Genomic DNA, 25,609 nt, shown 5'->3' with positions numbered 1-25,609 from the left:
TGAGTTCCAGGCTGCCTCCAGAAGCAACATCAGCTCAAGAATTGTGCGTCAGGGAAATCATGAAATGGGTTCACATGGCCGAGCAGATGTACACAAATGCGAATGCGAATTGGACTTATCAACGAGTTCTCTGGAGTGATGAATCCCACGTCACACTTCACTGCCTGGTGGGCTGATGGACCAATCTAGAGGCTACACCACCTGCACTTCAGACCTGCACTTCTACCTGAAGTTAAGCCTGGTCAGGCCTGGCCAGTACTTGGATGGGAGACCATCTAGGAAAATCTTGGATTGCTGTTGGAAGAGGTGTTTGTGAGGCCAGCAGGGGGCGCTTACCATTTGGTCTGAATGTGGATCCCAATGCCCCCAGTGCAGCAATGGGGACACCCTGCTGTGAAAATGGTGCTGTCCCTCAGATGAGACGTAAAAACCAAACTCCTGACTCTCTGTGGTCATTAAAAATACCTGGGCATCCTTCGTAAAGAGTAGGGGGTATTCTGATGTTCTGAGTAAACTGCCCACCACGGTCTGTTCAATCTGGCCCCCTAATCATCCCCTGTGTCTCTCTCTCTCTCTCTCTCTCTCTCTCTCTCACCCCTTCACCAACTAACTGCTAATGTGTAGTGAGACTTCTGGCGCAAAATGGCTGCCGTCGCATTATGTAGGTGGATGATACACACTGGTAGTGATTGAAGTGGCTCCCCACTCAATATGAAAAGCACTTTGAGTAATTAGAGTAGCACTAAATAAATGTAAAGAATTATCATTACCAGGATTGGTGGACAACAGGAGAACCACAACCTTTTGGACAGCATAGTGCCTACTGAAAGGTTTGGTGGTCTGGGGCTGTTTGTTTAGGGTTTGGACCCAGGCCCCTTCAGTTCCAGTGAAGGGTACTGTTAATGCTGCAAAGACATTTGTGCGTCCTGTGACAGTTTGTGAGGCCCTCTTCTGTTTTTTTCACGACTGTGCCCCCTCTGCACAAAGCCACACCCACAAAAACATGCAGGAAGTCGAGCACTAGCCAACACTTTTGGAATGAACCGGGGGGCCAGTGGTCTTCACGTCCAACATCACAACGCCTCTTAGGGCTGAACGGGGCGACACGTTCCCACGGACGTGGGGGGGGGGGGGGGGGGGATGCTTTGGAAACATTTGACTTCTCCTCACCTTTTCTGCTTTTGACATCACGGGTTGAGGAGATAAGAGCGTCTTGTCTGGATTTGTACATTGTGAAGAATAAACCACCTTGAGACAGGAAAAGGTTTGGGGGCAGCCACCCGTATACGTGAATAAGGCTGCGGAGTTGAAATGTTCGTGATGCAGTGGAGTTCACGACAGGAACTGAGAACTGAAGTCGGGCCATCAAAAGTGGCATCATTGGGCATGGAAACAGAAGTGGCCTCATTGGGCCCAGAAAAACTGGAGGTGACGTCACTGGGGCCGGAACTGGGAGTGATGTCATGGTGCCTGGAAAACGGAAGTGGCATTACTGGGGCCGGAACTGGAAGTTGTGTCATTGGGCACAGACACCGGAAAGTGACATCATTTGGGGGCATAAACAGGAAGTGATATCATTGGGCCCGGAACCAGAAGTGCCGTCATTGGGGGCGGAACCAGAAAGGACGTCATGAGACCCAGGCAGAATTTCCCGTGTCTGGTCCGCCAGAGATAAAAGAGGAAGGTTTAGTGCACCCTGACATCCCTTGTGGCCTGACATGGAATTACCTTCTTTTGGTCCTTCTAGCTGCCTCCCACATGCATGTGTGTGACAACATTAGGTGTCGCGGTCCACCCTGGCCGGATGTGCTTGGCGCGTTCCACTTCAGGGTCCATGTCTTTTATGCTGAAGCTCAAGGATTCTCCAGCAGTTCTTGATAAAGACGAGCAGAAAGCCTAATTGTTACTTTCTTTAAATAATCTGCAGCCGTGCAGTTAAAACTTTGATCTTGCAACACACTCTTGAATATTCATATATTTTAGTTCCTGTGGACAGCAAAGGGGCAAGAAGAAAAAAAAAATAATAAAATGAAATAAAATGAAGTGTCGTTGTCTGTGGCGGTGGCAGCGAATGAAGCCGGAGTTGGCGGGCATTGTTACCGGCGCTCGCCTTTGAAAATGTTTACACGCTCGGCCTCGGCGGATTTCCTGACAGGCCTATCATTCTTCAAATAATAATTAAAATGTTTGATTGATCTCTTTGGCATTTCTTAGCAGGATTATTCATTTTCAGATGGCCAGGCTGCATTTTAACAGGATCGTGCAGGTTTAATGGCAGCTCATTCTTATTATTGATGGCACTCCAAACTCTCTGAATATGCAGGATGAATGAGGCCGAATCCTTGCTGCTCTTCTTCAATGAACTGCTGCTCTGGGGGCTAATGATCTCACACTACATCATGGCTGATTTACAGTACGGTGGCCCCGGAGTGAACCGCTGCCCCGTCTAGCTGGTTGGTTTTTTCTTTTGCCGTGTTGATTATTATCTTCCCCTTGTCATTGTTCCTGCTACAACACAGAAATGGGTGACCCTAAATCGGCCCACCGTGGGTGTAAATATGAGAGTACCATGCTATGGCGTAGCCACCTCCTGGTTCAAATGCGGCCAGGTAAGAGGTTGGCGTGCCAGCCTGGGCCACCCCTTTTAATCAACAGCTACTCGATGGTGAGATGGAGCTCCGCTCTTCACCAAGGCTTGGCTCCAAATGAAGTGACTCCTCCCAGGGAGTGGCCCCTTTTTGTATCATCTGGAACAGAAGGTGCAGAGCCTCGTGGGGTCATTATGAGTCTTACTTAATAAACTAAAAAATAAAATAAATTTTTTTTTTCCTCACTACGACTTTTCCTTTTCTTCCCCAGTTGTCAGCAAAAGCCCAAAAGACTTATTCCACTAGGGGGCACTCCTGTAATGGAGGGCATTGAGACGTCAGAACAACAACAACAACATTCTATAGCACATTTTCATACATATGATGTAGCTCAAAGTGCTTTGCAGGATGAAGAAAGAGGAAATAAGACAAAATATAAGAAATAAAATTAGGCAATACTAATTAACATAGAATAAAAGTAAGGTCCGATGGCCAGGGAGCACAGAAAAAACAAACATCTCCGCAGTGTCACAACTTCAGGGACCTGTGCTTTTGTTGGGTGTGACCGACAGGCGTGGGGGTGGGTGAGTGTGAAGGCAGGGCAGGTAGGTGCCAAAATAGTTGGGGTGCCAACGAGGCAAAACCTGTTAAGTTCTTGTTTTCTTTATTCCTGAATTAAACAGGTGCATGATGGCGCTCTCACAATAATGTGGACAATGGCCTTTATCGCCCTCTAGTGGCGTCCTCCGGCATGTACAGGTCAGTTGAGCTCTCGGGTCCAAATGAGACGCCCTTATATATCAGAAAGGGGCGGGGCTTCTCTTGCCCTCATTGGGGCATTTTCTCTGCACTGTGAGGGGGGAAAAGGAGACAAGACTGTTGGTGACAGTGCCACCTCTCTTCCTGGGGTGTTACTACATACCTTTAAGTGAGCCTGGCAGGTAACCCTCTGGTGTGTGCATGTGTGGCACATGCAAAATGAGTGTCAAAATGTGCCAGGTGTGAGGCAGCCAGGCATCACTTCACCATGTGCACCACTAGAAAGTAATGCCAGCACTGCTGCGTCTCCGTCTTCTTCATGTGTTTACAGGGGACTTATGTTGTTTTTTTTTTTTGATTGAGAATAACTGCAAATTTTCATTCATGAATGAAAGTATTAAACCAACCATCAAAATTGGCATTCTTCACATGCACATTTTCTTCAAGCTGCTATTTATCGGTTTATCATGTTAAACATATTTGACATAAATGCTGAAAAATGCAGTTTCTATTTCGGGCCCACGTAATATGCAAAAATAGATTTGTCATTCTAGGCTGTCTGGCTCATGCTGGTATGTCATCCGAACAACAGCTATAATCAAAAGTCAAATGAATAGGCAGGAGTTGCAAATTAACATGTTGGTTAGCTCAAGTAGTCATTTCAAGGAGCCGTCAGCTTTTGGCTCAGAAGATGCGTGGAAGCAACTGCGGTGTCACCTCGAAGCGGCCCAGACGTGGATGCCGTTGGGCTTCGAGCGCAAAGAGCAGTCGTCTCCATGCTGAAATATAAAAACAGAGAAAATACGGCTGGCTGTCAACTCAGGATGTGGCACATTCCTAAAAGTGATCTGGAGCAGAGTGAGAAAAACGTTCCAAACGTAGGGAGACGGACCCTGAGTGTGAGTGACGTCTGGCCATTTGGTTAAAAGTGACAGGCTGCTCCTCTCAAAGACTTTAGTTCTACTGCGATGTCCCCAGTGGAGAACAGGGAGTGTCACTGCCAAAAAAAAAAGAAAAATCACAATTGGTTTGGCTGCTTAGGAGTGAAAAGGATCAGAACTGCTGTTACATGAATGGGCCACTCAAGAGGAGCGTGAATTGGAACCTGCGACAGGCTCATGGCGTCCCCTCAGCTCCGTTTCAGGAGTTTCTCTTCTGTTATGTTGCTATTATTCTCATCTTATTTGTTTTGTCATGGATTGTATTCTTATGTGTTGTGCTGTGCGCAAACATTAATTTAAAAATGGACGAAGTGGATCCTGTTAGCTTGAATATGGAAAGGCCAACATTTTCAGTTGATTTCAGTCATCGAGATTTGCAGACATGGGCACTCCTGTTCTTTAGCATGGCGAGTGGTTAGTGTGTCTTGTTTCTCATTTTAATTTGTGTGCCCTTTCTTCACTGATACTTTCTGTTGTTTACAACTCATGCTAGACAGATATATAAATAGATGGAAAAAATTAAAGGCACTATATAATAGATAGGTAGATGTAAAAGGCACTGTATAATAGAAAACATGAAAGACACTATATAATACTGTAGATAGATATGAATGGCAATATATAATAGGTAGATGTAAAAGGCACTATATAATAGATATGAAAGACACTATGTAATACTGTAGATAGATATGAAAGGCAATATATAATAGGTAGATGTAAAAGGCACTATATAATAGATATGAAAGACACTATATAATACTGTAGATAGATATGAAAGGCAATATATAATAGGTAGAAAAAATGAAAGGCACTATATAATAGACAGATAGATATGAAAGGCAATATATAATAGATTGTGTGGAAAAAGATGCTATATAGGCGCCCGACCCAACACAGACTGACACCGGAGGCATGTGAAAATTAAACAAAAATGTCTTCCCCATGTACCACAGGCCCTACACAGTCCCCAAAACACACACAAACAAAACCACCACTCCTGTCAGGCAGCTTTGTCCTCCTCCTCCTCCCGACTCTGGTGCTTAGAGTGGTGGCTGCTGGCTCCTCTTATAGCCCACCTGGAAGTGTTCCAGGTGATGATTGACCTAATTCAAGCTGCACTTCCCGGTGTGGCTGCATCACAGCCCACGTGGGCTCAGGAAGCCGTGCAGCTCCCCCTGGCGGTGGCCACAGAGCCCAACAGGGCTGAGCTCTGGTGTTCCATGATTGTGGCCCCGATGCAACCCAGGGGGGCTGCCACCAAGCGGATTCAGTGCCGAAGGGGTGTCCCGGCCGTCCGCTACAATAGTTAGATCTGAAAGGCACTATATAATAGATAGATAGATAGATATGAAAGGCACTAATTACCGTTGGCCCGTGCTGTTGTCAGTTCTGTAATTAATCATAAATATTTTAAGGTGCATGGCTAACATTAATGCTTCATTACTTAGATTTCAACCCATATACATACGAGTGTGTTTTACTTCTTTCTTTCTCTAGTAAGAAAATACTTTTTTGAATCTTACCTTTTCAATAAATCCAGATATAATTATCACATTGGCTGTATTTAAAGAAGCCATCCCTGCTGCACAGCTCTAGAAGGCTGGGTTCAAATCCAGTGCCTGGTTCTGATTCTGGTTCAAATCTTGGTGCAGCTCGTGTCTAAGTGGGGTTAGCCTGTTCTCCCCATCGCCATGTGGCCTTTAGTCTGGGTGATGTGTTTTCCTTGTCATACCCCAAAGACCTCTGGTGGGTGTGTGTGTGTGTGTGTTTGTGTATGTGTGTTTGGTGTATCAGCACATCCCACCTATGCATGAGTCGGTGTGTTCTGCTCGTTTCTCAAGATCCCACCCCATTGTTACTATTTACTTCTGTGTCCGTGCCCCCCTACATGATTGACCAGGACACGCACTCTACACGTACGTATAACTCGCTCCCTGCTGCTCACAGGTCAGTCACAATACAGCTGCCAGTGGCACGGCTCATGAGATGAAGGGTGACCTGTTTTCTCCGTTTTGATTTTTTTTTTTTTGGTGCTGTACGTGTTTTGTTCTCTACTTTGTCAAATCCTGCATGTGATTATTTTTTAACAGCGCTCTGAGGCAACCTGTTGTAAGTCGCGCTATGCCAAATGAATTTTAATTGAAGTTTAGGAATAACCCATAGCCATCCCTTATGCAAAGCAGTCACAATTGACAGCTCCTTTGTTATTTCCTTGGTTGAGGTTTTTGCATCTGATGCCTTTTCTCCCCTCGGCAGTAGCAGACATTTCATATTGATTTGGTCTTAATTAATGTTCTTTTTGCAACTTGACTACATGCATTTCCACAGCATATCATTAAGCACGAGGTTTCTTTTTTGGCAGAAATACAAATTACAGGAGCGTGGATGTTAGTTTTTGGGAATCCTTTCAAGAACTCAGAGACTCGTCTCCATGTGTCTCCTGAACGTTTGTTAAGATGCCCAGCATTGGTTAACTTACTGTCTGGCAAAAGCCTCATTGGTATTACTGGTACAAAAATGTTCTTGTTGGTCTCTCTGTGGAAGTCACAAATAAAAATAAAACAAGTGTGGGAGCATCTGAGTGGAGAGAGCACTGGCAGTGTGCCATCTTGTAGTGCCCAGACCACTGCCAGTGCTCAGCATGGATTGACAGGCTGTAAGCGCTGACTTGCAAGAAATTCTGAATATTTTTATTGTAATAGGAGATGGCATTGGACTGAGGTTACGGCTGGGTCTGTGCCCCTGACTGGAAAGTAAAATGAATGGATTGGGGGGAAAATATCATACATATTACATAATACAGTCCTCGCAATACTCTAGGAGGCAGCTCTCCTGATGTGGAACACCCAGGGTATGTTGGGAATTGTAGTCCCGTTTGGTTCCCCTGGCAATAGACTCTAACTGCGGACCTCTGGAGTTCCACTCCATTGAGGAGGTGGTTGCTTTATATTATACATCAGTGAAGATGCCTGGTGACACTCCGGCTGAAGTCGTTTCCCAGTGCAATTTGCCAGCACGTCGGAGCTGATCAGTCCGTGGCCTCTTTGTGCAATTTTTCTTCACACTTGGAATATGTGACCAAATAGTGTGGTGGACAGCAGGACTTTAGGGGCCTTATGTTATTTTAGATGATTTAAGTGGACAGGACTGGCGAGCTTTGATGGGCGGAATGGCCTGTTCACCAGTGTGTTATAAAGCTTGAGCAGTGACTTGTATTCCACAAATTAAGGCGCTATATAACCTGGCATATCTTTCTGCAGCTGTGTACTCAGGTGGTCTCCTGCTCCATACAGGACTTGAATGGCAGCAGTGAAGGCCATAGCGCCTCCCAGTGCCATCATGGGCACTCGACTTGGTGTTACTTTGGAGAAGTGAGATGGAAAGGATTGGTGACATTTCTCAGACCAGTCCTCATCACAGTGTTTCTAATGTTCTAATGACAGACACCAGCAGGTCTTGTCCTGCACACCACCTCCCCGATGGCTACAAAGGGCACTTTATCCCTCCATCTGCGGCAGCTCCATGACTGGACTTCTTTTTAATCTTTAGATAAACATTCTGCTAGCTTTGGTTTCTCCCATTTCGCTCTTCCTCTCTGGCCTCTAATTATGTCTGTACTTTACATTTTGGATAAGTATGCGATATTATTTTTGGTAACACAATATTCTTTTTTTTCTCCATCAAAAAGTAGAACTTTAACCACAACTCGGCTGTAGCCTGCTAAGCCCTAAAGTTGCTTTCTAGGCAGAAAGTGAGCTCCTCCATATGCAGCGCAGCACATTTGAATTTACATTTGACAGTTAGCAGAAAAGCAATCGACACAGTTGAAGGATGTGCCGTGTTTCTCCATTTCAAATATTGCTTTGTTGTGGATTCTTTAATTGTGATGATGGTGACCAATTCTAAGGGAGATCATCCATCACTTTGTTTTCGTGATGTCTGTTATTTCAGTGCAAGTTTACGGGGGACAGCAGGCCATTCTGGCAGGCAGGAGTCATCCCTGAACTGGGCACCAGTCCATCGCAGAATGCACCATCAGGGGTACTGGCCCAGGCTCAAGTCACCATTTAACTTTATCATTAAGTCCTTAGCAAATGAGCGATCAGAATTGTTGATGACAACCTACGTGGGCACTGGGAGAATTGGCAACTCCACACAGGCAGCGGTCAGACCAGAACCTTGGGGACTGGCAGGCAGAGTCACAAAGAACTGAGCCACCCACCCTGAACGGCCAAGGGTGAAATTTGAGGATGTCAGACACAGTCCTGGAGACGGACCCCTCTGGCCACTTGCTGTGATGTGAGATTTTACATATAACTTGATGAATATTTTGTATGTCTTAACTCTTTTAGGGCTAATTTTTTTTTTGTTTCTTTTCTCCCAGGGCTGAATATTTTTCCAAAAACTAACATTTTTTAAAAAAGAACACAAAGCAATTGTTTAACATATCAAATCAACAAAAAATATTTCCTTTTGACAAATGTTACTGTCTTGCATGTTGTATGAGCCTGCATACTCTGATTTCACATACATATCACATACATTTTACACAGCAAAGTCTGATCTCGCTCAAAGCAGCCAATTTCAGTCATTGCCACATTGCACTCCTTACAATATGTGTTGCTTTGGTGCCTATTTTTCAATTGTCTGTTGCTGCACTTTCTCACATATATTGTTAGTGTGTACTGTAGAGAGACAAGTCACCCATTTGCCATCGTGCCATGCCACTGCCACCAAGTTTTCTGCCTGCATGAAAACCGTATTGTCACCTCTTTTCATCTTCTGAAACTTTATGAACTTTATGTATGGCATTATAGCCTGGCTCACCCCATGGAATTTGCTTCTGTTTATTACAGAAGTGAATACAACTTTGCAGCAGCACGTACCTAAGCCACCAGGGGACAAAACACGTTTGGACCAATACTCCCTGAAGTTATATCACCAGTTCTGTCCCATCTCTATTTGTAATGCCACAGCGCGCTTCATCTCGTCTTTCGTTGTGGGTTTCCACTTTGAAAAACGAGAATGCGATGCAAACGCAGCCCGCGATTCAAAAAAAATCTCTGCCTACCTGTTTGTCTCGTCTGACAGTAGCTGAAAAGCAGCATCAGGAGAGAGCAGCCTGAAGTACAACAGCTGATGATATGTCGTGTCCAACAGCAAGCCATGCCGTCTTGTAAACTGTGGTAGCCAGATCGGCTCTCAAACGGATCAATGTCTGTGTATTTATCCCATGCGAACCTTGCCGTAGACGCATCGGCTGCGCGAAGGCACTCAACTGGCAGCAGATCCGCTGGCGCGGCATCGGCTGGTGTCTGATCAGCTGATGCCTGCTTCTCACTCTCTTGCTCGATCTCCTGATCACTGCCAATAAAATCCGATTCTGAAAAATCGAGAGTCTGACTCCGCGATAATGCGCAAAACATCGTCTGCCGTGTGTTTTCTTTTCTGCACTTGCTTCGCTACCTTTTCACATGTCGGTGCCATCTTGCCATTGTTTACATTTCGCAACTCACGCACATGCAAGGTTTAGTTGCCGAGTCAACGAGTCTAGCATTCCTCCAAGCACAGAGGGAATGCCTGTGACGTGACAGTGAGATTTGTCGCCATTAACAGCTGATTGTCGCCCCCTATCCCTGGATGTCGACTTTTGTCGACATTCGCCTTCAACCCCTCCTGTATACAAAAGTCGACATCTGCCCTAAAAGAGTTAATTTGTAATTTAGGCATAGCAATGTAATTTAGTGTTTACCCCAAACCTTAGGAATGGGTCTGTTTGAATTTTACGACAGGATTTGGGGGAAGATGTGCCTTAAACCGGTTCGGTTAGTGTTTCTTTGCTTAATTCATTTCTACCCCCGCAAGAAAGACTTAAAGACATAATGGTCTTGGAGGTGACATGTTTTAAGATGTTGTATTCCCCCATTGGTCTGAGGTATGGCTGTTTGGAATTGGCTTGTCTCAGAGGCCTTTAAGTACTACGACACCCTATTGGCTGTAGGGGTTGGACAGAAAATCTGTAAATGTGCGTGTTTAACCTCACACTCTCTCTCTTACTAACCAACATCTGAAAGAAGCATCTCTCTTGCTAACCTGTGATGATGAAGAGAACAGTTCAGCAGCCATTTTGAACAGACATGTGGCTGAAAGCTGAGCACCAATGATGCCTTAACTAGAGACATTTAAGTAACTAGAAGACTGTGTGCCGCCTGAACTACATATCACCATTTAATCAGGTTGTATGGTTGCCAATATTCAAATATACTTTGCATTTTGTTATTATTTATGAATATTATCAATAATACATTGTTTAAACTGTAACTTCTGCTTGTCTTTTTACTACATCTAATTACCTGAGGTTATAGATATAGAAGGGAAGGTGGGGATAAGTTATATACAATAGTATCTGATAAAAGTGGTAAGTCTGTGAGATTAGGCATTCTAAGGCTACATATTAATAATACAATAGGGGAAAGTAGAGCAATATATATATATATTACTCTACCAAGCCAAAACAATTGCTGTAGTCGGGCAGGATTTTGGGGTAACCATTGTTTTGCACCTTGTTAGACAAAACACCACTCTATGGAGTCTGTGCTGGGCGTCTAATATGATGATAATGTATTTCCAGTGTGTAGAGGTCGTTACCAGAGTAAGTTTATACGATTGTCCATCCATTTTCTTTGCCATTTATTACACGACATGGTGTTGTGACTGGGAAGGTGAATCCTTGCCTGGCTGAGAAGCCGTAAAGGAATGACAACATGAGAGGAGGTGCATCTCAGCCGGAATGGTTATTGATTCCTATCCCAGCTAGGATAAAAGAATAATGGATGGATTAACGGAGCAATTTTTCTATCTCCACAGTGCTCCTCTGGTTTGGTACCATTCTGGACACCCTGCAGAGTTTCCTGGTAATTGCAGTTTCAAAGGACGGCCCTATCGGGGTCCTTGGGTGCCACCACAGGGTGCTGTGGTGATTACACTTCGCTAGTTTGGGAGGCTTCCTTTACGTGCGCCCATGGCACTCTGTCTTAAAAGGAGGTTGTCTTGCTCCAAAAGTTGAATCAGAGTCGGGAAGCAGAGAGTGTTGTGGATTGAAGATTGTGGTGTGAACTTTGGAAAAAGCTCAGGTCATTTTGGGGAGTGTGCACTGGTACATTGAGCTGACACCCCCACCACATGATGAAACTGCTCTGGGTCCTGGTTGGCAACCCCCCCAGGCAGACATGTGGTCCAGTCCCACCCTCCGGAAATGTCCCTCTATCTTCTGCAGCCAGGTGTTAGGTGGGTGTCACCTTGGCCACTTGGGTCCTCAACGATGAATCAGATCATCATCGGGTAATAACGCGGCATGGCCATAGTGCCGTAACTGACGCTCCCTCACAATGCGTGTCATGTGGCTCATTCGTGTCTCCATGAGCAACACAAAGTCAAACCAGCGGGACCAAAGGACTCTCTGAAAAGACACAGCACTGAAGGAGTCCAGTTTCAGGTCAATGGATAGCATCCATGTCTTACAAACCGGAAGCACAAGGACTCTAAAGACCTGGACCTTCGTCCTTTTTCTGAGACATTAGGTGCGCCACACACCCCTTTCCAGTGATCTCATGACCCCCCCATGCTCTCCCAATCTGTCTACTGACTTCACAGGAAGAGTCACCAGACACATGAATGTCACTGCCGAGGTAAGTAAACCTCTCGACGAGGTCAACACTCTCTCCACAGACAGACACACTGCAGATGGCCGTGCCCAAGAGGTCATTTAAGGCTTGATGTTGTTTTTTTTCAGCACTCTCACAAGCCCAGACACTCAGATTCGTCACTCAGTCTCTCGAGACCCCCGATCAGAGCCTCAATGGACTCCATGAAGATCACAGCATTGTCAGCAAAGTCAAGATCAGTGAATCTTTCTACGCCAACAGATGCCCCACAACCACTGGACCTCAGCACCCAGTCCATGCAAGCAACGAACAGAGTAGGAACAGAAACAGACCCCTGACGATCCTCAGAATCAACTGTGAAGAACACAGAGGTTCTGCCTCCACTCTGCCCAGCACTCCCAGTACCAGTGCACAGGCCAGCCATGATATCCAGCACCCTTGAGGGGATCCCGCAAAGGAATTGTGAATAAAAATAGAAAAAAAGCTAAACTTTTCTTTGCACCCGGGACTGTCTTGGTGTGGTTGTGCTGGTGGCATCCCCTGAAGGGTCACAGTGGCCATCGGGAGCCAAGCCTCCCCTGGTAACCTTTAACAGAAGGCAGGACCCACCCTGGTCTTTGCATCCACAACAAGAAGAACCAAACGCTGAATACAAACGAAAATCGGCAGCAGAATGCCACGTCAGTACTGTTAAGTGATAACGGATCCTAAATTCGGTCATCTCTTTGTCCAAATCCCCGTTCGATGAAGCCAAGCTGATACTCCATTTGTGTTCATCTTGACGCCTCCTATCAAAATCAACAAACATTTTTCAGGAAGCAAAACCTTTGTCCGAACATGTCTACGACTTTCTCCTGCTGCTTGCTTGTCGTCCCGGGGATGTGCGGGTGACGCTGATTGGCGGTGTGCGAGTGGTGATTAATGCTAACGATGTCTGTGAGTTATAGTGAGATTGGGAGTGCACTGTGCCCAGACTTGGCAGCTGCCCTGAGCCCACCGCTAATGCAATCGACTCCAGCTCCCTGCAGCCCTAGAATTGGATTAAGCAGGTCTGGCAAATGGATGAATATCATGAATTTTTATAAATTTTTTTTTGTCTTTTATTTCTTTGACTGCTCCCTTTAACCTTACAAGATCCACATTGTAAAATCAATATGGGAAAAAAAAGAAGCAGCAGGTACCATCTGCACTGCAGAGAAAATGTGCACTAAGTTATGCTCGGGGGGTCAGGCGTGGGTCACCTTTTTAATTGTGCCTGATGTATTGAGAAGCTGCTGTGAGTGCAGACTGATGGGATGATGTCATTCCCGTGGGCTTTCGCCTTAACTGCGCGTTCAGGCCTAACAAAAAAAAGACAAAATAATAAATGGAAGACAACCGGCATGACAGCAGACACAACATGGAAAAGAAAAGCAAGAATCTCGATTTTAGAATATGGCGTTCCTACATAGAAGGAGTAAAGGAATGTCAGTTGTTCCTGTGTGTGTTGTTTTGTGGGGTGTGTGGTAACTCTGAAATACACACACCGGCCACTTTATTAGGTACACCTGACCAACTACTTGTTAGCACAAATGTCTAAACAGCCAATCACACGGCAGCAACTCAACGCATTTTGGCCTGTAGACGTCGTCAGGTCCACCTGCTGAAGGTCAAACCGAGCATCAGAATGGGGAAGAGGAAAGGGGACAGAAGTGACTCTGAACGTGGCATGGCTGGTGGTGCCAGACGGGCTGCTCTGAGTATTTCAGAAATTGCTGATCTACTGGGATTTTCACACACAACCATCTTTAAGGTCTACAGAGAGTGGTCCGAAAAAGGGAAAATATCAGTGAGAAGGAAGGCAAAAAGGCCTTGTTGATGCCACGGGTGAGAGGAGAATGGCCAGACTGGTGATAGAAGACAACACTACCTCAAATAAGCACTTGTTACAACAGAGTTGTGCAGAAGAGCATCTCTGAACACACAACACGTCAAACCTTGAAGCAGGTGGGCTACAGCAGCAGGAGACCACACCGGGGGCCACTCAGCTACGAACAGGCAACTGAGGTTACAATTCAAACAGGCTCATCAAAATTGGACAATAGGAGAGTGGAAAAACGTCACCTGGTCTGATGAGTGTCAATTTCTGCTGTGACATTTGGATGGCAGGGTCAACAACGTGAAAGCATGGATCCATCCTGCCATATATCAATGGTTCAGGCAGGTGGTGGTGCTGTAATGGTGTGGTTGATATTTTCTTGGCACACTTTGGGCCCCTTAATACCAACTGAACATCTTTTAAATGCCACAGCCTACCTGAGTATTGTTGCTGACCATGTCTATCCCTTTATGATCGCAGCGTGCCCATCTTCTAATGGCTCCTTCCAGCAGGATAACACACCATGTCACAAAGCACAAATCATCTCAAACTGGTGTCTTGATCATGACAATCAGCTCACTGGACTCAAATGGCCTCCACAGTCACCAGATCTCAATCCACTAGAGCACCTTTGGGATGTGGTGGAACTGGAGATTCACATCATGGATGTGCAGCTGACAAATCTGCAGCAACTGTGTGATGCTGTCATGTCAGTATGGACCACAATCATAGGAATGTTTCCAGCACTTTGTTGATTCTGTGACACGGAGAATTACGGCAGTTCTGAAGGCAAAAGGGGGTCCAACCTGAAAGTAGCATGGTGTACCTAATAAAGTGGCCGGTGAGCGTATATACTCATTTTGTTCGGTTTTTTAAGTTAAGAATTGAAATCGTTTGCAAGTGAAAATGAAGGAACGGACAGTGACGACTTTGAGGTGAGCCCAAATTATGATGCTGCCAACGTCACTTTTCAGTTTACACTGAATTCCCATTTCAAACCTCCTGAATAACATCCATACTAAGGAAAAAAATGGAAATTAATGAGAATAAATTGCGCTATGTAAATGAAATGTATTCTTCATCTTCTTCTATTGGCTGCTCCTGTTAGGGTATTGTTGTTGTTATTATTTGAAATGGTTGTGTTTATAAGTTCCTGATTTTCCCAGTTTGGCTGCTTTTTAATTTTGGTGTCAGAAAACCTTTCCATTATTTTTAGGCGACATGTAAATTATAAAGGGTTTGGGGAACCATCCGGTGATCCCTGCACAAATGAAATAAAATATATAAAAAAATCTTTTTAAGTAAAATGGTTTTATTTACTTGAGTTATAAATGCACTAAAAGGCAAAAAATAAACTTTAACTACAATTATCATGTTTATATGTGACTAAATAAAATCGTGGGGTGCACCCCAAAGAACCCGCATCGGCACTCGTTCAGAATTTTTATTTAAAAGTCACACCTTATCGCAGACCTTGTCACATCCACCATACCCCCCCCCCCAGCTGTCAGTTCCACAGGAGGTGTAAAGGTCCGTGGCACTGCCCTATCTCTGCACTAAAATTATAAAAGCACCAAAAGCAAACCCCTCAATTAAACAAAGCTCAAGCCCCCCCCCCTCCCCTTCTTAAACAGGGCATTAAAAGAATAAGAATTTTAAAATAACAATAAATAAACAGTCCAGAAAAAAAGGCTCAGAATTCTGAACAGACCTGCTCAGGCTTGATTGGGTGGGTTTATAACATAATCAGGCACCTGTCCCACTTGCTGTTCTTTCATCTGCTCTTCGTTCCTCGTCACCACTGGCTCAGCCCACTGCTGACACCTTTTGTGACAGTTCCAGGGGAGCGTCGAGCCCACCCAGACTGTCACATGACCACTCTGTGTGTGAATCACGGACTCCTCCTTGAGCAGCACGCTGCCTGTCAAAGGTATAGAAGTCTCACGTCTACATCATTTGTTAAGTCTATAAAAATCCTTAAGTTTGTATTTTGTCAATTGTGGAAGAAGTGTAACGTTCGTGTCTGACAATCATTTCCCACGACTCCTTCAAAGACAACCTGCAAACATAAACACTGTTGACACACTTCAAAGACTGATGGGTTCTGTGACGTGAGATGAGGCTCCTTCACGATTGCTTTGTCTCCTCACTTCAGTTTTCCACAGTCGAATGACGAGAGTTCATGAGACAAAGCCGCTGTAGACGCTGGATGGCTTCAGAACATCTGCATTAGCTGCCAGAATGACACTTTTGAAGGACACTGTCGCACTTCTGCATTATGAAGTGGAGCTTTGATTTATCCCCCTTGCTCAGCTGCAAGTTGTGAAGTTTCTACATCCAACGTGAGACTCTTAACATCTGAAGTTACCTGTGGTGACTGCTTCTACCTGAGCGCGCACACACACACACACTCACGTTGGTGGACCTAGAGTCACACATTTAGCTTGAAATTCAGACCGAGGAGCTCTGCCGCTTGAGAACAAGCTTCAGCATTCAGGCTACATGTGACAGTTCATGCACAGTCTCTGTGACAATTCCGCTGGCTTTCCTGCACAGTTTGGCATCAATAAGAATTCTTAATTACCCTTTGGACTGTGGTGATTTGGCTCACAGCATGCACTCCATTGCCTACTCCTGCTTTTAAAGAGGCTCCATTCATCTTCAATGGATTAATATAATGCAGGAAGGCATAATGAGTAAAGCGCAGCAGGCAGTGGCCTAACAGATACACCTTCACTGCACAATGCTCATATTTTCCAATTAGTGGACCATTTCTGTGAGCCTGAAATTCAGCAGACACATGTGATATGAATATGTACATGTGTGGCATATGTGCATTTGTAAACGTACAGCTTCATATCTGTGCGTCTCTGACCGCTGCCGCAGGGAGGACGTGGCGGCCCTTCAGAAACCCCCTCTCTTACACAGTTTTTTAATGGGAAACAAACACACTCTTACAGCTCCTCTTGCTGGCTTGTTGTGCAGGGGCTTAGAACATTTAAAAGACTGAGCTGCGGCCATCCTGAGGTCTCCCTTTCCTGTCTCTCTTCCCCCAGACTCCCTCTGCTCCGGCTGCTGCCTCCAAGCCCTCTGTACCCCCTTGATGAAGAAGACTTTGTGTTCTTTTGAACAGGAGTCGGGGCTGATGCGTCAAGTTTGACAGCTGTTCCCTGTGAGGCCTCTGAAAGAGACTTGTGTTTGTATCTGCCAGAACAGCAATAAAAGTTCTATTCCTTGGAAAACCTTCTGTACTGTCCTGTGCAACTTTGTGACCCCAGATTTACATGATATGGTGACTCGTGGACAGATTGTGAGGGAACCGGAAAAATAGTTGGGGCATCCACCAGGTTCCTCTGTTTAATTTGCAGGCATCCAGCCACAGAAAGAAACACAAGTCGCTCAATCCTTTAGATACCAACGTACATCTTAAGTGGGAGCTCCGTCTCCATTGCCAGGGGTTTTAGAATGAGCCGCCATCTTCCGGGGACCATTCTTGGGGCTGAAGGTGGGTGCTAAACGTCTTCCTGGGGCCACCTCTCATAACTGTGGGTGAAAGAGAAGACAAGTGTTGTCAACAGCGCCCTTTGTCATTGCAAGGTGTTAACGCTTATCTCATCAGTGGCAGGAAGGAGAAGCCCAGATTCACATGGGTGACTGCTTTATACAGTATATATAAAATATACTAGTTCTCCCCTCTGCCCACGTGGTAGTGAAATTTATATTGATAGCTTTCGTATTTGAGGACCTCTTGATATACAATATTTTTGGTTTTGCTATCGGGGCAAGGACATATAGGTTTTTTGGGGAACTAACCCTGGAGAAGGTGACGTAAAGCCGACCATGCGAGAAGTCTGGTGGGCTAAGATCAAGCCGGCCAACCTGGGTGTCTGTCCCTGGGCCTTGTTCATTGACATTGCAAAGCTTCACCGGGAACTGTAATCTCTTGAATTGAAAGGGCCGTCATGATTAGAGGAATGTGAAGGATTAAAAACCCTCTCGCCAATGCCACATCAGACCAACTTAAACAGAGGCTGGCGTGTGAATGAGACTAAAGTTTCAGTAAATTATTAAATTTATTTTTTTTTTTGGCTATTTTTGGGTACCCCCTTGTGTTCTCGCAGAATGGCATACAAACAATACAGAGCAACGGCACTTGGCAGACTGCCACAGAATACTTTAAGTGTGCTACACCTAGCAGGGAAATTCGCAACTAAGTCGAGATTGTGCAGCAGGTATAGATTCCGGTAGTTTTTGGGTACCTCCTCGTAAATTGCTGCCGCAAGCGAAGTGTGATACTTAGCGCGATGAGAGAAGTCACAAAATCAACCAGAATGTTCAAGCAAATTATAGAATAAAACCTGATCTAAATCCGTTAAGTAGTTCTCTCATGAAAAGTGGACAGACATATGGACAGACAGATGTTAGATTTTATATATAGAGAGATATGTATATATTGATAAGGTTAAATGATGACTTGAGACTGGGCCTGTGCCCCGATGGCGTGTTCTGTGATGGACTTGATAAATATCAGTTTTGTTTTCATTCTGTCCTTTGCTACGACCTGCGGGGAGTCCAGATTGTTTCTCCATAACCAAGCCTGCCATTTGAATTGGCTTGTACAATTGGTGGTCCTGTCTTGAAGTGACATTAATGGACCAGCACACCACACTGGCTGTAACTTCCCACATTAAAGGAGCACAATTTCCTAATGAAAGAGCCATCTCTGGCCTTTCTCATCTAGTTCTTGTTTTGTAAGACCCATCCAACTTGTCACTGATGTGGACCTCCAAGTACTTGTAGGAGTGGACCACCTCCACATCCACTCCTTGAATCATAGCCAGACGCAGAGGCTGCTTGGTGCGGTGAAATTCAATAGGCACTTTATTGGTTTTGCTGAGGTTAAGTTGCAGACATTTCTCTTTGCACCAAGAAACCAACATTTCCACCTGACCCCTTTACTCTGTCTCATCCCCCTTATAAATACACCCCCATGAGTGCAGAATCATCTGAGAATTTCTACAGGTGACCTGACCTGCTTTCATAGTTGTAGTTGGAGGTGTACAAAATGAACACAAAAGCAGACAGGCCTGTCTGTTTTGCTGCCCCAGTGTTGCTCACACAGTTCTTGAATCTCTCAAAATGCGGTCTGCCTGACAGATGGATGAGCCTGTGGGGTCCTGGATTATGGACCACCTGCATATCTCTGAACTTCCCCCTCTGGATGGTTTTGGTATGGCATATGATATTACCAAATCCTCAGTGTCAGCCCCAGTGACTTCAGTGACACGTCTGATAACCTGTGGACTCTTTCTTAAATGTTGGTCGTCTCAGACTGCTAAACCAGGCAATGAAGTTGAAAGTGATGACAGACCTGATCAGGTTGCGATAACAGGACAAAGTGAGGTCCTTCTCCACTTCAAACAGTCTAACTTCACAGAGTGTCAATTGTATTTTGTTTGTATTTGTATTCCAATTAAGATTGTTATCTAGGACAGTCCCTAAGGTGTTTCTTTTCAGTCGTCGTTTCGACATCCTCCTCCTCTCCGAGGACAATGATGGGTGAACATCCGTCGCTTAAAGTCAAATGTCATTTCTTTGGTCTTTTTGACACTCTTATTGCACAGCTGACCAAACAGTCCACTTGAGTTCATCCTCTGCAGATTTGTGTCCTATCAGCATACTTGATAAGGGGGTTGTAATCATTGTTAGGTCTCAGGCCTCTTGTGTAGAGAGTAAAAAGTAGTGGTGATAAGAAACATCGCTAAGGACTTCCTGTGTTTAAAAGAATAACTTGTGAATAAAGTGTCCTGCACTTTGACTGTCTGTGAACGACTGTAAAGAAAGAGGTGGGTGGCTTGTTGGCCGAGGTCTCCCGGACTGTGACCATGTCTGACTTTGTCTGTTCTAACTGACCATGGACCCCCCCCCCCCCCCCCAAAGAGGTTAATCTTCTCCAAAGACAAGGATAAGTGGAGTTTTTGGATAGCACTTTAGTTAAGGTAAAGTGTGTGAGGCGGCCCTTCTGATTCCGCACTTCAGTTCTTATCCCCTCTAATTAATCGAACCAGCATTACAGATCCTCTACTGCATACCAGGGTACAGTGGCAGACTTGACCATCATAACTTGAGATTTGACTCGAGACTTGACCATCTTGATTTGAAATTTGACTTGGAACTTGCCTGTCTTGAGTTGAGATTTGACTTGAGACATAACTTGAGACCTTTACTTGAGACTTGACCATCTTGACTCGAGACTTGACCATCTTGACTCGGGATTTGGCTTTAAAAACTTGAGACCTACCTGTTACTTGAAAAATAATGACTTGCTCCCACCCCTGCTGCCTACCCCTGTCCTTTCCTCCTGTTGTTGCTTTCTTTTTCCATTATTTGTTTCCAGACATGTGAATCCTCTTCATGATTTATGAACATTTTGCTGATTACATTTAACCCCTTCACCGCCCTCTGCCGGATATATCCGGCACCGTTGTTTTAATGCTAACGCCATACTGCCGGAATTATCCGGCACATTTGCCTGTGGTTATATGAATGCCTGGCAAGTAGTATAACTGACGGTTTGGCGTGGGTATTATTACTACGTTGTATTTCGACAAGTCTGTGGTTGTTTTGGCCGGTCATGTGACGTGATTCGCATGTAACAGCTGTGAATATGGCGAAACGTAAACTGACTTCAAGTGAGGCTTTGCAGGCGATTTTGGACAGTTCTGATCATGATTGTAGCAGTTCTGAAGAAGATTTTAGTGACAGTGATGAGCAGCAACGTGTGCTGCATGATATTGTGAATGAAGACGCATCGGATGACGGCGCTGAGTGGGTGTATCCCCAGCATCTCAGCTGGGCTGCTGCCCGTGGTGAACTACCTTTTCTGCATTCGTTTGAGGCAACGTGTGGCTTTATTGTTGATGTAAACAATTACACTGCTGAGCAGTTTTATGAGCTGTTTGTGTCACCTGATTTGATCAGACATTTTGTTCATCAGACAAATCTGTATGCAGCACAGTTTATTGAGAAAAATCCCAATTTACCTCCACATTCCCGTGTTCGTGCTTGGTTTGACACTGATGAAAACGAAATGAAAAAATTCATTGGGATTTTGATGTTGATGGGAATAATCAGAAAACCAGATATTGAGATGTACTGGTCTACAGATCCTATGTATGCAACACCTATTTTTGCAGCTGTCATGACACGTAACCGATTCTCTTTGCTGCTGAAATTCTTTCATTTGAATGACAACAGAAACGAGCCAGATAAGAAAGATCCAAACCGCGACCACTTGTTCAAGCTACGTCCTTTGATTGATCATTTATTTGAAGCATTTCAGTTGCCCTACATGCCAGGACCGTCAGTTGCAGTTGATGAAAGTTTATTGTCGTGGAAGGGCCGCTTACAGTTTTGACAGTATCTACCATTGAAAAGGGCACGGTTTGGTATTAAGATGTTTTGCTTAGCTGAGAATTCAGGTTACATTTATAGATTTCGTGTATACACTGGCAACTTGCACAACATTTAGTGGTCAATACTGCTTGAATAAATGTAAAAAATGTAAAAAAAATGTAAAAAAGTAAAAAAACAAAAATTGTTCAGATTTCGCCTGGCGTGGGGAATATTTAGGGAGTTGGCGGTTAAAGGGTTAATGTTAACAAAAAAGTAACATTCATCACAGACTCTCACAACGGAGATTGAGGCTCCCCTTGGGGGTTTGTTGTTGTAGTGTGTCAATGCTATGCTTCAAGGTTGGGGGGGGGTGAGGGGAGATAGGGGGGTCCCACTTGTTGTTGCAATGAGTGCCTATGTACTGTAAATGGACAACCTCAGGTGGCCCTCTCCCTGTTCGGGGCGCCAAGCAATCGCCTGCCTTACCTGTCCAGTCGCTACACCTCTGTCGATGTCTTTACGTGTATTATCTCCACATTAAGTAATTTGTGAAATTTATACTTGTATTTTACCTGAGAACACAGTTTATGAATATCGGTGTCAGTACCCCAAGGCCTCTGACTTTGAGCACCGCCCAGGTCACATCACACCCGGCCCCTTTTCCTTCCACAGGTGGAGGGCAGTCTCAGGTTGTGATTTTGGGCTGTGCTCGACTGGGCACCCTGGCAGGCCTGGCTCCAGGAGGAAGCTTCAGTAACCCCATACCGGGTAGGGGTACACTTTTTAAATGTGCACTCTTTGTCTGAATCCTGATCTGGGACCAGTTTGTCTTAGGTGGGCCCTACATGGAGCTTCTGCCTCAGACAACCTAGCTCCCAGGGTCACAAGGGCACAGGGACCTCTCTGGCGTGATAAGGTGTTGATTTCCGGAGAGGTACTGTCTACCTTGGGGTCTTGTTTATGAGTGAGGTGAGAAGGGATCGACAGATGGATGGGGCAGAGAGCGCAATCTCTATACCAGTCTGCATTGATACAGAAGTCAATGTACCAGTTGATCTACCTACCCTCACCAGTGGTCATGAGCTTTGGGTGATGACTGAAAGAAAGAGATTGCGGGTACAAGCGGCTGAAATGAGCTTTCTCAGTAGGGTAGCTGACCTCTCCCTTAGAGTTAGGGTGGGAAGCACAAACATCCGGATGAGGCTCAGACTAGAGCCGCGGACCCTCCGCATCGAGGGGAGCCAACTGAGGTGGTTTGGGCCTCCCGGTGGGCACGACCAGGTAGAGGGAGACCCTGAGGAAGACCTGGGAACACCTTAGGATCCCACAAAATGAATTGGCTGGTGTGGTTGAAGAAGGGACATGTGGGCCTCACTGTTAGGACTGTTGCCCCTCACCATGAACTGGCATCACATAAACGTTGGAAAATGAATGAGTGAATTTTACGTGAGAAATTGTCGCAGGAGTCTACACATACACTCAGTGAAGGGCTCGATACAAAAATCAACTGAATTTAATTGAACTGAAGATCTGTTAAGCTGCATATCCAAATCCATTATTCAAGCATGTGCAGCCAAATCAAGACCTACTTTTGTATTTAAAAAATGTTTTTCTATTAAGCTGGCATATACCCAATAAAGCTCTTTAAGTGAGATAAGCCAATATTCGTGCCTTTTGGAAACGTGTGTGTGTGCCTACCTACGAAAAGCCATTTGCAGAATAACAATGAAAAATCAGATATAATAACTTAAAGTCCAATTAAAGACGTCTGGCAGTAGTAATGGTGGGCTTGATGAGATATGGCTGGCCTAGAAACCTTGCATAGATATCATCAACCTCTCGGAGTCATGTACTAATGTTTTCTTTCTTTCTTTCTTTCTTTCTTTCTTTCTTTCTTTCTTTCTTTCTTTCTTTCTTTCTTTCTTTCTTTCTTTCTTTCTTTCTTTCTTTCTTTCCAGGATCCCAAATGAAATGTGAACGTCAACAACAATTTGCTGCAATTACTCACATCGCCAACTGCTGAAGATTATTGCTGTTGAATCCCCATGGTAAGGTAAAGCGTCTTTTTCAAGTGTGTAACTGTAAATAGTTAATATGGGGTGCAAATTCAGTTCCTGTTACAATGAAGTGGTCCATAGCAAGTGGAAAATTTGTAACAGAGGTGAGCTCTGATTTGGGGTCTGCCCATGCTAGAGAACATGTTAGGGGTGCAGCTCTGCTATGTTTCGGGTGGCACGGTGGTGCAGTAGTCACACTTCTGTTCCACAGTACGGAGACCAGGGTTTACATCGCGGGTCCTCCCTGCGGGGAGTTTGCATGTTCTTACCCCGTGTCTGTGGGGGTTTCCTCCCACAGTCCATAGACACGCAGGCTAGGTGGATTGGCGATACTGAATTGGCCTGTGTGTGTGGTTGGGGTGTGAAGTGTGTGTGTGTGTGTACTTCCTGCGATGGACTTGTTCCTGCCTTAATAATAATAATAATAATAATTCTTGTTATATAGTGTCTTCCTCACTACTCAAAGTGCCTCAGTGAGTGGGGAGCCCCTTCATTCACCACCCTTGTGTAGCACCCACCTGGATGATGCGATGGCAGCCATTTTTGTTTCCGGCATGCTCAGCACACATTAGCTATTGAGTGGTTGAAGTGGTGAGAGATAGTTAGCCAATTAGAAACGGGGTATGATTAGGGGGCCAGAATGACTAGGCGGATGATTTAGCTGAGACATTGGGATACACCCTACACTGTAGGAAAGATGCCCCCCGATCTTTTATGACCAGAGAGAGTGAGAACCTCAGTTTTACATCTCCTCCGTAGGACGGTGCCATTTTTACAGCACGGTGTCTCCATCACTGCACAGGGGTGTCAGGATCCCCACACAGACCACAGGATAAGCACCCCCTGCTGGCCTCACCAACACCTGTCTCCCACCAGCAACCCAAGCTTTTCCTGGGTGGTCTCCCGTCCAAGTACGGACCGTGCCTGAATAGGCTTAGCTGCAGGTGGATGACCTCGTCTGAAGTGCAGGTGGTGTGCACTGTGCTAGCTGGGATAGGCTCCAGCAGATCCCTTCGACCCTCCCTGTATAGGGTTCAGTGGTTTAGAAAACGACCAGACGTTTGCTGTATTTGTATTGAATGTTTCAGTAGCTGTGAGAGTGATGGCACAAAGTATAATGAAGATTTGAGTAATACGCTCATGGAAGTCTTCGTGTTATGGTCAAGGCAGGATTTCCTCCCATGCTTCATGTTTAAAGTGCTTCTGCTTGTCTTGCAATGGCCGGCAACTATACCACCATGACCTGTGGCCTGGCAACCTGAGGCGCATTAGACTTAGACTAGCCGTACTTCTTCCAATTACTTCCCCAATCAGCGATCAAAAGGGCAAAAAAGGTAATCAGTAAGTAAGTTAATAAAGTGAATATATCTCTCTATTATATAAAAAATCCTGCAACGAGACGACACTTTTTAAAAGATTTTTTCAAGCCCCATGAGACTTTGGCCATGAGATGTTTTCAAGTCCTGCCCTCCTCTCCTCCATTTCCGGTTAACGGCCCACGCCCACGGTACTCTCACCTCTCATTCGTGTGAATGCTTCTGTCAGACACAGTTCCTGCGCTCTCAGCTCTTATAAATTTTTACGTCTTCCTCATTTGAAGTTCCCAATTAAAGAAGACGTATTATGTCCAAATCTTATTGAAGACTTTCATCCCGAAGGGTTATCAACAGAAGAAATGAGTACACAGACAATCCTAGCACCAAGAAACGATGAAGTCAAATGAATTAATGCCAAAAATGTTGATTGGTTCCATGGCAAATTGGTTAAATGCGTATCAATAGACTACTGAAACAGTTGGTGGTGATGGTGCGGATGATGATAACAACTTACAATATCACGAAGAATATCTACAACCGTTAACACCGTCTGGTCTTCCTCCGCACGAATTACTGTTGAAAGAAGGATGTATCCAAGAAAGGTAATGTAGTACATCTTCAGGGGATAACATTAGACAACAAAGGAGGTCTTGATATGCCATTCGTACTAAAATGTTTACAGTTTCCCATTCGAATAGCTTTTGCAAAGACAATTAACAAATCACAGGGACTAACATTCGAAAAAAAAGTTTTATTTAATAGAGAGACAAAACGAAATTCACTCACGGGCAAGTTATGCGTTGCCTTGTCACGATCACAGAATCACAATTCAATGTGATGTTGATGAAAAATTTATTCAAAAAATTGTTTTTACTGAAGTTTTACATTAAAAGTGTAAGTTTAAAAAGTTTTTTTGTGTTAATTTCAAAGCCAAACAGACCAAAAATCATATTACACAACGAATAACTCTTAACGCAACATGAAACATAATTTTCTTTCAATTTAATATGTTTTACTATTTTTTACTATGG

At 44.8% G+C, this 25,609-nt stretch overlaps 1 protein-coding gene across 5 annotated transcripts in view; it reads left to right on the top strand.

Annotated features, from left to right (window-relative positions):
- Nucleotides 1–25,609, top strand: part of sema6dl (sema domain, transmembrane domain (TM), and cytoplasmic domain, (semaphorin) 6D, like) — a 480,425-nt gene that overhangs the window by 165,425 nt on the left and 289,391 nt on the right. For all 5 annotated transcript variants that reach the window (XM_051920673.1, XM_051920672.1, XM_051920671.1 and 2 more), the window contains exon 4: nt 23,164–23,253. The gene's annotated coding sequence lies outside the window, so the exon portion shown is untranslated. The remainder of the gene's footprint in view (nt 1–23,163; nt 23,254–25,609) is intronic.

The sequence above is a fragment of the Erpetoichthys calabaricus genome, chromosome 17, assembly GCF_900747795.2.
Source record: "Erpetoichthys calabaricus chromosome 17, fErpCal1.3, whole genome shotgun sequence".
Taxonomy (NCBI): domain Eukaryota; kingdom Metazoa; phylum Chordata; class Cladistia; order Polypteriformes; family Polypteridae; genus Erpetoichthys; species Erpetoichthys calabaricus.
Note: the sequence above shows the minus strand (reverse complement) of the source record. Positions and strands in the feature narration are given on the sequence as shown.